This window comes from Miscanthus floridulus, chromosome 18 (genome assembly GCF_019320115.1).
Source record: "Miscanthus floridulus cultivar M001 chromosome 18, ASM1932011v1, whole genome shotgun sequence".
NCBI classification, from domain to species: Eukaryota; Viridiplantae; Streptophyta; class Magnoliopsida; order Poales; family Poaceae; genus Miscanthus; species Miscanthus floridulus.
In genome coordinates, this window is record NC_089597.1 from 134,587,615 (window position 1) to 134,601,246 (window position 13,632).

Sequence of the window (13,632 nt, forward strand, 5' to 3'; positions counted from 1 at the left end):
CGGCTCTCATCTGTCCTCTAGCTCTATGGACGCCACCGCAAGACACCCTAGCTTTCTGCTCCTCGATAAAGACGACAACGTTTCTTGGGGAGAAACTCAGGAGGCGAAGATGCAGCACATCAGAAGCCTGGTCCAGGAATTCGTCGCTGCGTCGTCATCGGTGAATTGCAGCGTCAGAGGCGGCGACATGGGTGCCCCTGTCGTGGAGAGGTGGCTCACGGAGTTGGGCGTTGGCTGGGTTCTCCACCTCCCTAGCAGTGCATCTGCATGTGAACTGGAGCATACGTCTGATGTTGCAAGGACCAGCTGGATCCAGGCCCTCAGAGAAATCGTGGACACCGTTGGCCTCACGGAGTCCCTATTTCCGGATGACGGCCTCGTGGACCTGGACATGGACATGCCTAGTATTTTTGAGGAACAAGAAGAAGAAGAAGAAGGAGAAGGAGAAGGAGAAGAAGAGGCTGAGGCTGTGAGTTCAGTTCCGGATGGTCAATTCCAGTTTGCACGGTTTATCCAAGAAACCATGTTGAAAATGCTCTCTTTTGTTGACGTCATAGTTGCTATGGCTATAGATCCCAATGGCAATAATGGGGTCTCGGCACTATACCAGATGCTGAATGTCCTGCTGCCTGTGCGCGGTGCTCTGTCCGAAGCCTTATCTGAGATGGGAGAGGTGTCATTCCTCCCGGCACCGCCCTCTCGGGAAGTTGAAAGGTTGTTGCGTGCAAAGAATGGCAATGCACGCGATGCCATATGGAGCACAATGGAGCGGATTAGGACTCTTATCCTGTTGGAGGGCATTCAAACTCCACATGGAACATCGGACATTCACAAGGTGACCCGGTCAGTAATGGGCTATATCAACTTCCTGCTGAATAACTACTCGACATTGCATCCAATTGTATCTGAAACAGCTGGCCTTGTTAAGAGAGTACATCAGAATGGAGGCCAACAACATTTGGACAGCATAGCCATGGAGATCGCGTCCTGTCTCGAAGAAGAGCTTGCCAACATTTCAGAATCATTTCCAGACCAAGGTCTCAGGTTCTTATTCTTGCTCAACAACTCAGACTTAATGCGGGAGAGGCTCCAGGACAACAGTTTGAACTCTTCTATCCAAGCCCGTGTGGCAGCCCTCTTATCTAAAGTCGAGCGCTACATGGAGAGGTATCTACAAGTGTCTTGGGCACCGTTGTTGCCGTGCTTGTTCGATCCTACACCTCTTTGCTTGTTCGGTTACTCACTGGCCCTCCCCAAGTTCGAGTCTGAACTTCAGAAGACGTACACCACTCAAAAGTTGTGGAAGGTCCCAGATCCTGAGCTGAGGACAAGACTTCGCACAGCTATCATCGACAAAATCATTCCGGTCTACACAAAATACGTAGAGGATAACAAAAGTACCAACCCAAAAATCAGTCCCCAGGAGCTGGAAGAGATGCTGCAAGAGCTATTCGAAGGATGATGCAGAGTGCACCACTAAGGACAGGTCATTGTAGCTTAATTTCCATCTGTGTTGCTTTGGAAGAATGAAATGATGTTGCTTCAAATGACTTGGCTTCTGAAGCTGTTACGTGAAGCAGACCAGAAGATAAGCCGTTATTAAAGTCGGCTGATAAGCCGACTGAAGCTATTTTATTGTGAGAAAAAAATACCGTAGATTCTAGCTGATAAGCCGACAAGAAGCGAACGTGTCCGAAGCATTACCAAACATCACTTCGGTAGTATTTCTATTGTAATTTTTTCTTTCATTCTTGAAATAAATATGGAACAGTACATAGCTGTCTGTACCTTCTGCCATTGTAGGTTTGTACTACCTGGCCCTCTTCGTTTGAACTACTTTTCAGTCGGGTCAGCTTATTTTAGCTTATTCTTCTTCATAGAACACTATTGAATCAGCCGAACTAGCCGGCTTACTGTACCAGCCGAATAGGGCCGGATCAATGATATTTATACATTCTCTTTCAAATCAAATTAAATAATTGTCATTTATGCGATGGAGCCCCCCGACCCGCTGCTCTCGGGATATTTAACTTTTTACCATTATAACGGATGTCACCTCTTCAGATAGCACTCTTAGAATTGCTCCTACATATTTACCATCGAGAGAGAGAGCATTTGATACATTCTTGCCATTTTCGCTGACGTGGCATGCCAACTCGACCTGACAGCATAGACCGGCCACAGGAAATAATATTTTTGCCCCTCATCTATTTCTTCTATCTCTATCCCTTCCTCGCTCGAGCTCCGGCCATGGCCGACGATGGGGTCCATGGCGGCGGCTGATAGGACATAGGGGAAGTTGGGGGGCGAGGTAGCCCGGGCCATGGCCTGCAGGTCCACGGCCGCGCCCAACGTCGGCGACGAACATGCCGACTCCTCCTCCGCCACCAAGACCACCGCCTCCACCAGCACCGCCACCAAGCCCGCCTCCTCCGCCTTCACCACCGCCGAGACCTCCTCTAGAACCACCCCAAGGCCGTCGCCTCCACCAGCACCTCCGCCGGCACCACCTCCTTCACCGCTACCAAGTCCTCCTCCTCCGCCTAAGCCGCCTCCAGCTCCACCACCGAGGCCGCCTCCACCGCTTGCACCCCCACTGAAACCACCACCCTTCACTCCTCCAAACCCAAGACCTACACCGTGCCCAAGGCCGCCACCAAGTCCGCCGCCACCGCCATACCCTCCCCCGCCACCAAGCCCACACCCACCGCACAGGTTCTGCTTCTCCAAGGACCGCGCCTCGGTGGCCATCGTAAGAACCACCACGATGGTCAGCCCCAGAAGCGCCATGTTCCACACACCGCTCGGTGCCCTCCCCATGTCGGGCCAAGCAGGAGTTCACTAGGTAGAGCCAAGTAGTAGTGACGCCGCTGCTCTGGAGCGCTGGACGAAGAAGACCGAGCTCTATCGTTGCGCTTATATAGCGGGGCAGAGTGGCGTGTGGTGCCCGCCGGGGACGAGGTCGGCTAGCTCGAGGCGGGGCCTTTCGCCGCCACTGGCCGGGGCCGGGAGGGAGGCGAAGTGGTCGAGGAAGAAGGCGCTCCTGGCTGCTAGGATGCAGCGGTGGACGCCGACGGCGGCGCCGCCCTTGGCCGGTGCGAGCGCGATCTTGGCGTCGGCGCAGTTGAGGAAGGCCGGGTCCAACAGGCGCTGCAGGTTGTCGCTGAGGCGGCGAAGGCCCATGGCCTCAAGGTCCGTCGGCGTGGCCTGCGGCGGCGGGGAAGGGGACAGGGACGGGGACGAGAAGATGATGGTGGAGACCTCTAGGGAAGGTTAGGATGAGAGGCGCGTAGGCATCGGCGTGCTCCAGTAGGAAGGCGGAGCTGAGAGGCGCGTAGGTCAGGATACATCTTTACCATTGCCGGCCATGGTCATAGCTCAAGCGAGAGGATGAGACAGACGAAGAAGAAATAGATGAGGGGTAACAAAGTTATTTCACATCCCACAGACATGCTGACTTCCCTACGTGTCATGCACGTATAATGGTAAAAAGTTAAATATCCCGTTGCTCTCCTTCCTCGTCCTCCTCACTCCAGAACCCAAATCGCCTAGATCCACCATCGCTCCTCACCACCAAGCACCAGATCCGCACTCCCCACCACCTAATCTACGTCTTGATGGGTCACAGTCTGCTACGTATTCAAGTTCCATCGGCCTCGAAGACCCCGAAGCAAACCAGCGACCGCCAGCATCAGCATCCCAGGGGGTGCCCCAAGAGCTCAATCCTATTCCGGCAAGTCCAACGGAGGTCAACCATGAGCTGCAGGAGAGAGCATGGGCGCTGCTCCCGGATTTGGCAAGAGATTTGAGCAAGCTCAAAGACCAGCGACCGTGCTCCGATGCGGAGGTGTGTAGGGGCGCCATCAATCCCCTACCTGCCCACGCCTGCAATCAGCCTGAGGACGTCGATGCCTGCAATAATCCAAAGGATATGAGCGTTCAAGCCAATGATATGGATCACCAGAAACAAACGGACATTGAAGGCCATCTCCTCCGCTCCAGGATTCCAGCGAACGAAAGGGGGAAAGCAGTGCAGGGCGCAAGGAGCATTCATGTCGACCAGGCTCCTTCTCGCACCGCTCAACCTACACAGCGAGGTTGAAGACAGTTCACTCGGCCTCCTCTGATCCATCGAGCACGCGCCTGCAACAGCATCAAATGGGCATCATTATCAGCAACGAGGGATGGGAACCTACCAAGCTTCACCGTAGGAAGAGGCCAGAAGCTCAATGGGTTCAAACTTCTTCAGAGCCAAGACGCAAGGTAGGTGCTTGTCAGCACCCGTACAACTACATCAGCAATCCAGGAGGATAACGGGAACGACGACGGCCAGCCTGATGTTCACGGCGATATTCAAGCCAAGCATGGGCCGCGTCGAGTAGGGTGTGACCGTAGGCCCAACATACGAGTCCATGGGCCAGAGTGGAAGTGACCGACCATCACCTAGCGAGGGTGCCATGTCATCTCAGTATATGTAATCGGAGAGAGAGAGAGAGGGGGGAGGATATCAATTATCAAAAACAACTTGTAACTCTACTCCACAATCACTCCTCTGTTAAATTCTAAGCTACTTCTCTGATCTACTTCCCTCGATATCCTCTTGTTCTTCTACTTCTCGCATCATTGTGCTTACATCTAGTATCATCTTCCTTCGATTCCTCCTTCGATTTCTTCCACCATCCTCTGTCCTATCTTCGATTCATCGATAGCTTACAAACGCCTTGGGTTGTAGAGATCGAATCGATTCCCCTCGATCCCGATTTTCGTAATTCCCGGGCACGTGAGCAATCCATTTTGATTACCGGCGCTGATCATCAGCCACCGCCGCCACCACCGCATCCTCACTACACGCGCTTCGCTCGTAGTCGCGGCACCATGAACCCGAACTCCAAGCTCTTGTTGGACGAGATGCATTGTCTCTTCAACGAGCAGAAGACCCAGATCGAGGACTGATTTGCTGAGGCGGATCGAAAGCTGGACTCACGCTTCATCGACTGCAGCTGCCTCTTGGAGAAGCGGTTCGCCTATGTCGACGAATCCGTCACCAAGCGCCTCGCCGACGTCGACAACTCCCTCAACAAACGCCTGGCCAAGGTCAACGACTCCCTCAACAAGCGCCTCGCCGACTCCGACCTCTCCTGGGAACGCCGCATAACCGACTCCGTGATGCGCCAAAACAACCTCATCGCCGAAGCTGAACGGCGTCAGGACGACCGCGTCTCTGGCGTCATGAAGGTCACGGGAGCCCTGGAGAGCTGGCGCCAGGACTCCGAAGGTGCTATGGATGATCTCAAGCTGAAGGTGGACAAACTCACAAAATATTGGGATCGATCATTCATCGACAATGCTACGGCGTCGATAGGGTTGATCTCCCAACCACCTTCGGTGTTGGAGCAGACCACCACGCGTTCATCTATGGATTTCATGGCTGCTCGGCCCAGCGGGCACCACGTCCAAACGACTCCACGAGCGGATGGTATTGGGGAGAATTCTTCCCAATCCCATTCCCCGGCCAGTTGTAGGGTCGAGATGGTGACTAGAGGGGGGTGAATAGTCGTTACTAAAACTTAATCACGTAGGCTAACCGAAACAAGTGCGGAATTAAAACTATCGATCTAGCCAAGACTACACCCCTCTATCTATGTTCTCTAGCACCTTGCAAAGATCCTAATTAAGCAACAAAGGTGTCGGGCTAACTAGAGCTCACCTAACCAATTCTAGGAGCAAGGTCACACAAACCTATGCCACTAATATTTCAAGCAATGAGGGAGCTCCTACACATGTTAGTAAGCAAAACCACAAAGCCAACTAAGCTCACTAGCAATGCTCAATAACAAGACAACCAATGCCAAATTAGAGAGCGCAAATACTTAGCTACACAAACTAAGCAAAGTAATTAACAAGGTTACACAAACCAAATTAGCCGTGCAAGGGAGCTACTTCTATGCTACACAAGCAAGAAGGAAACTAGTAAGCTACACAAGCTAACTAAATACAAGAGCAACTACACAAGCACAATGTATATGAAAAGTAAATACAAGCTTGTGAAAGGGGAATTGCAAACCAACGGCAAGAACAAGGTTGACATGGTGATTTTTCTCCCGAGGTTCACATGCTTGCCAACACGCTAGTCCCCGTTGTGTCGATCGCTCACTTGGTGGTTTGGCGGCTAATTGGCATCACCCGCCAAGCCCGCACGTCGGGCACCGCAAGAACCTACCCCAAAAGTGAGGGTAGCTCAATGACACGCTTTACTAGAGTTGCTCTTCGTGACTCCCGCGGGGCGAGCATAATGCCCCTCACAAAGCTCTTCTCCGGAGCACCGCACAAGCTTCTTGCGGGCTTCGACGGAGACCACCACCAAGCCATCTAGGAGGTGGCAACCACCAAGAGTAACAAGCACCACCGGCTTGCAACTCGATCACCTAGTGCCACTCGATGCAACCTCACGATGCAATCGCACTAGAATCGCTCTCTCACACAATCAGATGATCACTATCAAGCATATGTGAGATGAAGGGCTCCGAAGCACTACCACACAAGCCACCAAGGCTCTAGTGTGCTCAGCTACCAGCCCAAGGCTGAGACCCCTTCTATTTATAGCTCCAAGGGCTAAACTAGCCATTACCCCTTCACTGGGCAAAACTCGGGATGACCGGACGCTCCGGTCAGATCGACCGGACGCTGGACCCCAACGTCCGATCGTACGATGAACGCCATGTGTCCCCTTCTTCAAACGCTGATCGCTCGAACTCAACGGTCATATGACGACCGGATGCTACAGCTAAAGTGACCGAACACTGAACCTCCAGCGTCCGTTCGTTTCCAGTAAGGTTCCAGAAATGATTTTTCTTGACCGGACGCGTCTGGTCATGCTCGACCGGACACAGCTAGCGTCCGGTCACACGGTGTCTTCCTTTGTGATGCCATGTCAGCATGACCGGACGCACCCTTCCAGCATCTGGTCGCTGAGCGACCCAGCGTCCGATCAGTTGACCGACACCAGTGTCTTCGCTGCTACAACTGACCGGACGCGCCGGTCCCTTTGAGACCAGCATCCGGTCACTTCATGACCAGCGAGACTAACTCCTTTTCACCTCTGTTTCTTCACCGAATTGATCCACATCAACTCTAACTTCATCTCCTTTGTAAATGTGCCAACACCACCAAGTGTACACCACCATGTGTATGTGTGTTAGCATTTTCACAATCATTTTCCAAAGGATTAGCCACTCAACTTGCCACGCCACTCAATCCTAGCGACGATGCAAAGTTAGATCACTCGAGTTGCACTAGATGACCGATATGCAAACAAGTTTGCCCCTCTTGATAGTACGGCCATCTATCCTAAACCCGGTCATCAACTTCTCTACACACCTATGACCGGTGAAATGAAATGCCCTAGGTTATACATTTGCCTTGCGCATTCCATTCCATCTCCTCCAATGTCGATGCAACACATGCACCAACATGATCAACAATGATATGATCCACTTCATATCACCACGTGATCATATTGGTTCATCGATCTTGACTTCACTTGCTTTTCACCGTTGCCTTCGTCCATCGGTGCCAAGTCTTGCTCAAGCTTCACCGCCACGCGGTCCATCGCTCCAAAGCCTCTAACTTGCCCTTCACGCTTGCAACCGGTCCATCAAGCCAAGTCTTGTCTTGATCTTCTCCACCTTGATCACATGACTCAATGTCATGTCTCATATTCAATGAGCTCCTTCATCTTCACATGTGTGAGCTTTGCAACATCTCCAAGCCATTTTCACCTTCATGGCATATGTTGCTCACACGCATGTACCTATGGACTAATCACCTATGTATCTCACATAAACACAATTAGTCCACCTAGGTTGTCACTCAATTACCAAAACCACACAAGGACCTTTCACCAGTGGTATGCATTATGAGCCCAAACCTAAGGTTTTGCTGTTTCATGGAGAAGCTTATGATGTTCATACTCGTAACCATCCTCTTGATCCTAACCCACCCAATCTCGGCAAACTACCCAAGCAAAATTTTTCCATCTATGAGGGGAGACTACTCGTCTATGGATATCTTAGGCCAAGGATTACTTCAACATGTATGAAGTACCTCCGTGCCAGTGGGTCAAAATTTCTTGCATGAACTTTCGTGGAGCAGCCGGTTACTGGATCGAGTCTATTCCCCAACCAAATTGCCTACCCTGGCCTGATTTTTGCAAAATGCTCCATGATCGCTTTGGCCATGATCAGCGTGACAAGCTTGTGCGCCAAATGTTCCATATAAACCAAATTTCCACTATCACTGACTATGTCGATCGCTTGATCAGCTTAAAGCCTATCAACCCAATCCTGACATGCATTACTTCACCACTCGTTTTGTGGATGGGTTACGGGATGATATCAGGATGGTTGTTACATTGCAGCGTCCTTCTACTCTTGATATTGCGTACTCGTTGGCTCTATTGCAGGAGGAAGTGGCGGCTTCGACTCCGAAGACTGACACCACCAGGATGGGGTTCAGACCACAGCACAAACTGGCGCTAGCACAGTCGCGGTTGCCTGGTGCTGAGAAGGTGATGGGCGACAAGGCTCCTGCCAAGGGCCAAGATGACAAGCTTTCAACACTTCGGGCCTACCGCTGTGCCCGGGGTCTCTATGAAGTCTGCGCCGAGAAATGGGTGAGAGGACACAAATGTGCTGCTACTATTTCACTACAAGCAATGCAAGAAGTTTGGGATTTCTTCAATATTGAGCCAGCCTCTGAAGATACTAATGAACCTGTTGAGCAGTTACTTCTGGCCTGTCACACGATGCTCGCATGGGATCCCACAGCCAATGCACTATTTAGTTTCATAGAACTGTTCATGGGCTTTCTGTTGTCGTGTTGATTGATTCTGGGAGTTCTTCGTCATTTCTAGCTGCTTCCATTGCTGATCAATTGCCTCAGCTGGCTCGGGTTCCTGTGAAAGCTTTAGTGAAAATTGCTAATGGATAGATTTTGAGTTGCACATATGCTATTCTGGACTGTCAGTTTTCTTTGCAGGGTCACCCATTCCAGCATGATTTAAAGATTCTTCAGTTGGACTCTTACGACCTAATTTTGGGTATGGACTGGCTTGAGCGATACAACCCAATGAAAATTCACTGGAAGGCTAAGTGGATCTCCATACCTTGTGATGGTACTCAGTTGGTGCTTCATGGGCTTTCCGCCACATCTACAGCTGACATGGTTTTCCAATTGCTTTCAGTTGAGATGCAGTCCAATTCAGTTCAGTCAGATGTGCTTCCATCAGACATTCAACATATTCTGGATGTTTTTCACAAGTATTCACGGTGCCTGACAACTTACCACCCAAGCGTGCATGTGACCATGCTATACCGCTAATCAGTGTTGCTACACCTGTCAATATTTGAGCCTATCGATACCCACCCCAACTGAAGGACAAAATTGACACACAAGTTCAAAGTATGCTAGCTCAAGGCTTAATCCAACCCAGCTCTTCACCGTTTTCTTCACCCGTGCTGCTTGTCAAGAAGAAGGATGGTTAATGGCGCTTCTGTGTTGACTATCGTTACTTAAATGCCTTGACAGTCAAGTCTGTGTACCCAATCCCAGTGTTTGATCAGTTAGTGGATGAGCTTGGACACGCTAAGTGGTTTTCAATCTTGGACTTATACTCTGGTTTCCAACAGATACGATTGCAACCAGGTGAAGAACATAAGACTACCTTCTCGACACATGTAGGGCATTATGAGTTTACTGTGGTTCCCTTTGGACTCTCTGGTGCACCGTTAACTTTCTAAGGTGCCATGAATGTCACTCTCAGCCCTTTACTGCGCAAGTGTGTCATTGTATTTTTTGATGACATTTTGGTGTACAGCTCTTCCTATGAGGAACATTTACAACACTTACAGCAAGTGCTAGATCTCCTCGCCAAAGACCACTGGGTTGTCAAGCTCAAGAAGTGCCAATTTGCCAAACAAGAGATACACTATTTGGGCCATGTTTTAAGTGGTGGCGGCGTTCATACCGACCCTACCAAGGTTACAATGGTTCAAGAGTGGCCACAGCCAGCCAACGTTTGTGAGCCATGTGGGTTCCTGGGTCTCACTGACTTCTATAGAAAGTTTGTCCGCAATTTTGTAGTTATAGCGAAGCCGCTCACTAACTTGCTCAAGAAACACACCTTGTTTGTGTGGACCTCTGAACACCAATTGGCTTTCGATACTCTCAAGCAAGCTCTTTGTTCAGCACCAGTTCTGTGGATTCCAGATGTGGCAGAACCACCCGAAATAGCGTACTTACGAAGGCGCTCGTCTTCCATCAGACACTAAGCACCCCGAAAGTAACTACAGCGAGCGGTGTCCGTCGGGCACACCCCAAGGGAGAACCCGAAAGATCCACATTTTTCCCAAGGATCCAATAATGAAAATGAGTTATAACACAAGTCTATCTCATACATTAGAGTTTCTTGAAAAGTACATTATTACAATACCAAATACAGAGTGCGGAATGATAAACAGCGGAATATTAAAAGATAACATCTAGCGATAAGATAACGAGGATTTCGTCTGAGCCCACCAGATGGATCCTCCACACAAGGAACTCCTCAAGCGTCACCTGCAATAGGGGTAAATAAACCTTGAGTACACAATGTACTCGCAAGACTTATCCAATAGTGGGAATACTTTCCCGACTCCAAGGAATATGCTAGGCTTTATGGTTTGCTGGTTCTCTTTTAGCAAAAAGCAATACTAATAGTGAGTCCTTATTGATACATTATTATCATCAGCCGTATTAAGTTTTCATCTAGTCAATCTATATAAGCACCTGTTCTACTTTCAAGCAAGAGTTGAGCAATCGATACTGTTTCTTCTCTTTTCCACTTCTAGTTCTTACTACGGTGCTAAACCGCAGACAAGCCGTACTGGATAACCCGGCGATTCACGAATCAATGTGCCCAGCTGGGTGCCCCAAAGACACACGCCCCGCTTGTACCCTAGGCACAAGCAGGACTAACCCACCACTCTCCTGTCCCGGGTGTCCAGGTCCCCGTCCAAACTTGGACTCCAAGCCCCCGCCTCTGAGTCCCGGACTCAGTGCGGTGCAAGGACCTCCACCACCTCCTCTTCCCATCAGTCGGTCTGGAAAGAGCTGGATCCGCGACAAGAGAGCAGCAAGCCTTCCCTGCGCCCATACCCAAGTATGTGCTCGGGACAATAATCTGTGACTTGCCTAGAGTCATATGCAACGACTGGTCCTTAATCGACACAGACAGGGAAAAAGTGTAACCGGGCTATGCCCTGTTGGCCGCAGGACACAACCCCTCACACCCACCAGTACCAAATCCACATCCCTGTCCGGTCACCATTTTCCTTTCCATTATTTCATCATGATATCATAGTTTAATCACCTATTTGCGAGTAACGACAGGTTACTCACGCTACCGACATCCTGAGCATAGCAGCTACTCGACCTGTACTAGTAGAACTCATGGTGGATATATTTATGCATGTAGCTTCCATAAAATGCCTGTAACGTAAATGCATATCATATAAATATATTCAGTGATCATTTAAAAATAGGGGTTATGCACCGGGGCTTGCCTTGGGCAGGCGCGGTGTCAGCAAAGTCAGTGACGGGTGGCTCCGGAACGTCCTGCTGCACAAGGATCTCCTCGTACTCTTCGACGACTTCGTCGTACTCCTGCTCGCCGAAGGTCACGATCTCTAGTGGCTCGTCCTCTATATGCATGCAGTGATGATGATGCAATAATTAATATATAGGCAACCGCAACTCTTAAAATAAGAATACATCTACCAAGCTACTAAGCTAACTCTAATGACTAATACGCAAAGTTACCTATTATTCCCACTAAACAAGTATGAAATATTTCATGTATTATCTTAGCAACTAAAGGCATCCTTATTGTTAATATCAATTTACTATATAAATAATAAAACAAGGTGCACTAGCTACCATGCATCATAAAAATTCATTCTCTAAATAACCATAATAAGCATTTCAAAATAATAAAGTAACCCTAAAGGTATCACTGAACTATACGAACTAATTACACTAACAGATAGATCATGAATTTAGGAATCTAACAAAATTTATTTCACAATCAATAAATAAATTCAAATGAGCTCTAGAGATGAAGAAAATGATATTATTGGAGGAGGCTAATCACGCAATTGAACTTGTTGACTTGCACATGACTGTGGGTCTAGAATTACTAGATGAGACCGCGGGTCAAGAAAATAATAGAGAAGGTGGATGAAGGAATTCTTGTAGGCTAACTACCTCGGAATTGAATGAAGTGTCTCCTACGGTGATCGATGTGCGGAGGCAATGCAAGATGAGAGACACCAAGGAGCTTAGCAATTGCTTGCCCTGCGTGGAGCGGAGCAGAACCATATATAGCACTGGTTGTGGGTGGTCATAACAAGCTAGGTAGTCTGGAAGCACGAAACGAGTTGGCAGGGTTGTCCTCTGGCTCCGTGCCGTGTGCGGTGGTGTGGTCTTTGGTCATGAGAGAATTAATTCAAGGATGAACTTTGAGTGGTCTTGGACTTACGAGCACGTCAGGACTGGAGTGGGCTTTGGGCTGAACGTGCTTGGCGGTGGGGTGCTGGTTCATTTATGCAGGTCAAGGAATTAATTGAGGAGGAGACCATAGGTCAAGGAAACATTAGAGAATAAGAAGATCAATTGTAAACTAGCTACCTCAGCTGATTATAGCTCGGGGAGAAATCGATAGACGCAGCTCTCTTGGGCAAGAACAGAAGAACTTGATTTGAGAGGAAGAAACAAGTGAGCAGCGGAGCGAGATAGCTCGGCATATCCTTTTAAAGACAGGAGACGCAGGAATGGAGAAGCAAAGACGCGACAGCGACGCGTCGTAAGGTTAGTGGCTAACTAGCTTGCTTAAAGGTAATAAAGTGCCGCGCGAACGACGTATTTGCTCGGTGAACAGTGTTTTCTATGAGTGAACAGTAATTTCTGCGCTGCTACAGCGCCACTGTTGGAAAATCTGCCGCTGCTCCAGTCTGGCGTGAGGAAAATCTGCACTGGTATCGTTCTGACATGTTGAAACTCTTGCTGCTACAGTGCTGCATGAGGAAAGGGTGCGTGCACCGTGTTTGCAGAGCAGTGAGCGAGCGGCATGCTCGCCGGTCGAACTTGTGAGTGAGATTAATGCGTAGCGTGTGCGACACACTATGACAGTGGTAGCGCGTCGTGCACTGGTGATTTTGCAAGGTGATTAGCAAGCAAAGTAAAGGCGGGATAATTAGAACAACGAGAGATGACAGTGGCGCGTCGCGAGATTGATGAAGATAAAAATCTTGCCAAGTGGTATGCTAATAATTAGTGAATGACAATAATTTATCATTTGACTTTGTGGCTATAGAGCTCTCACGTGGAGAGAGATGACGTGCTGGAAGGACAACTTGGACAAGGAATAAATTAGAGCTCAATTTGAGAATTAGTGCAATAAAATTTAATTTCTCATTTACCACATGCAATAATACATAAACATGATGCTCATGACATGGTTTAGTATTTTGATTAAGGCGTAACACCGAGGGTGTTATAAATCTACCCCCCTAAAACAAAATCTCGACCCGAGATTTC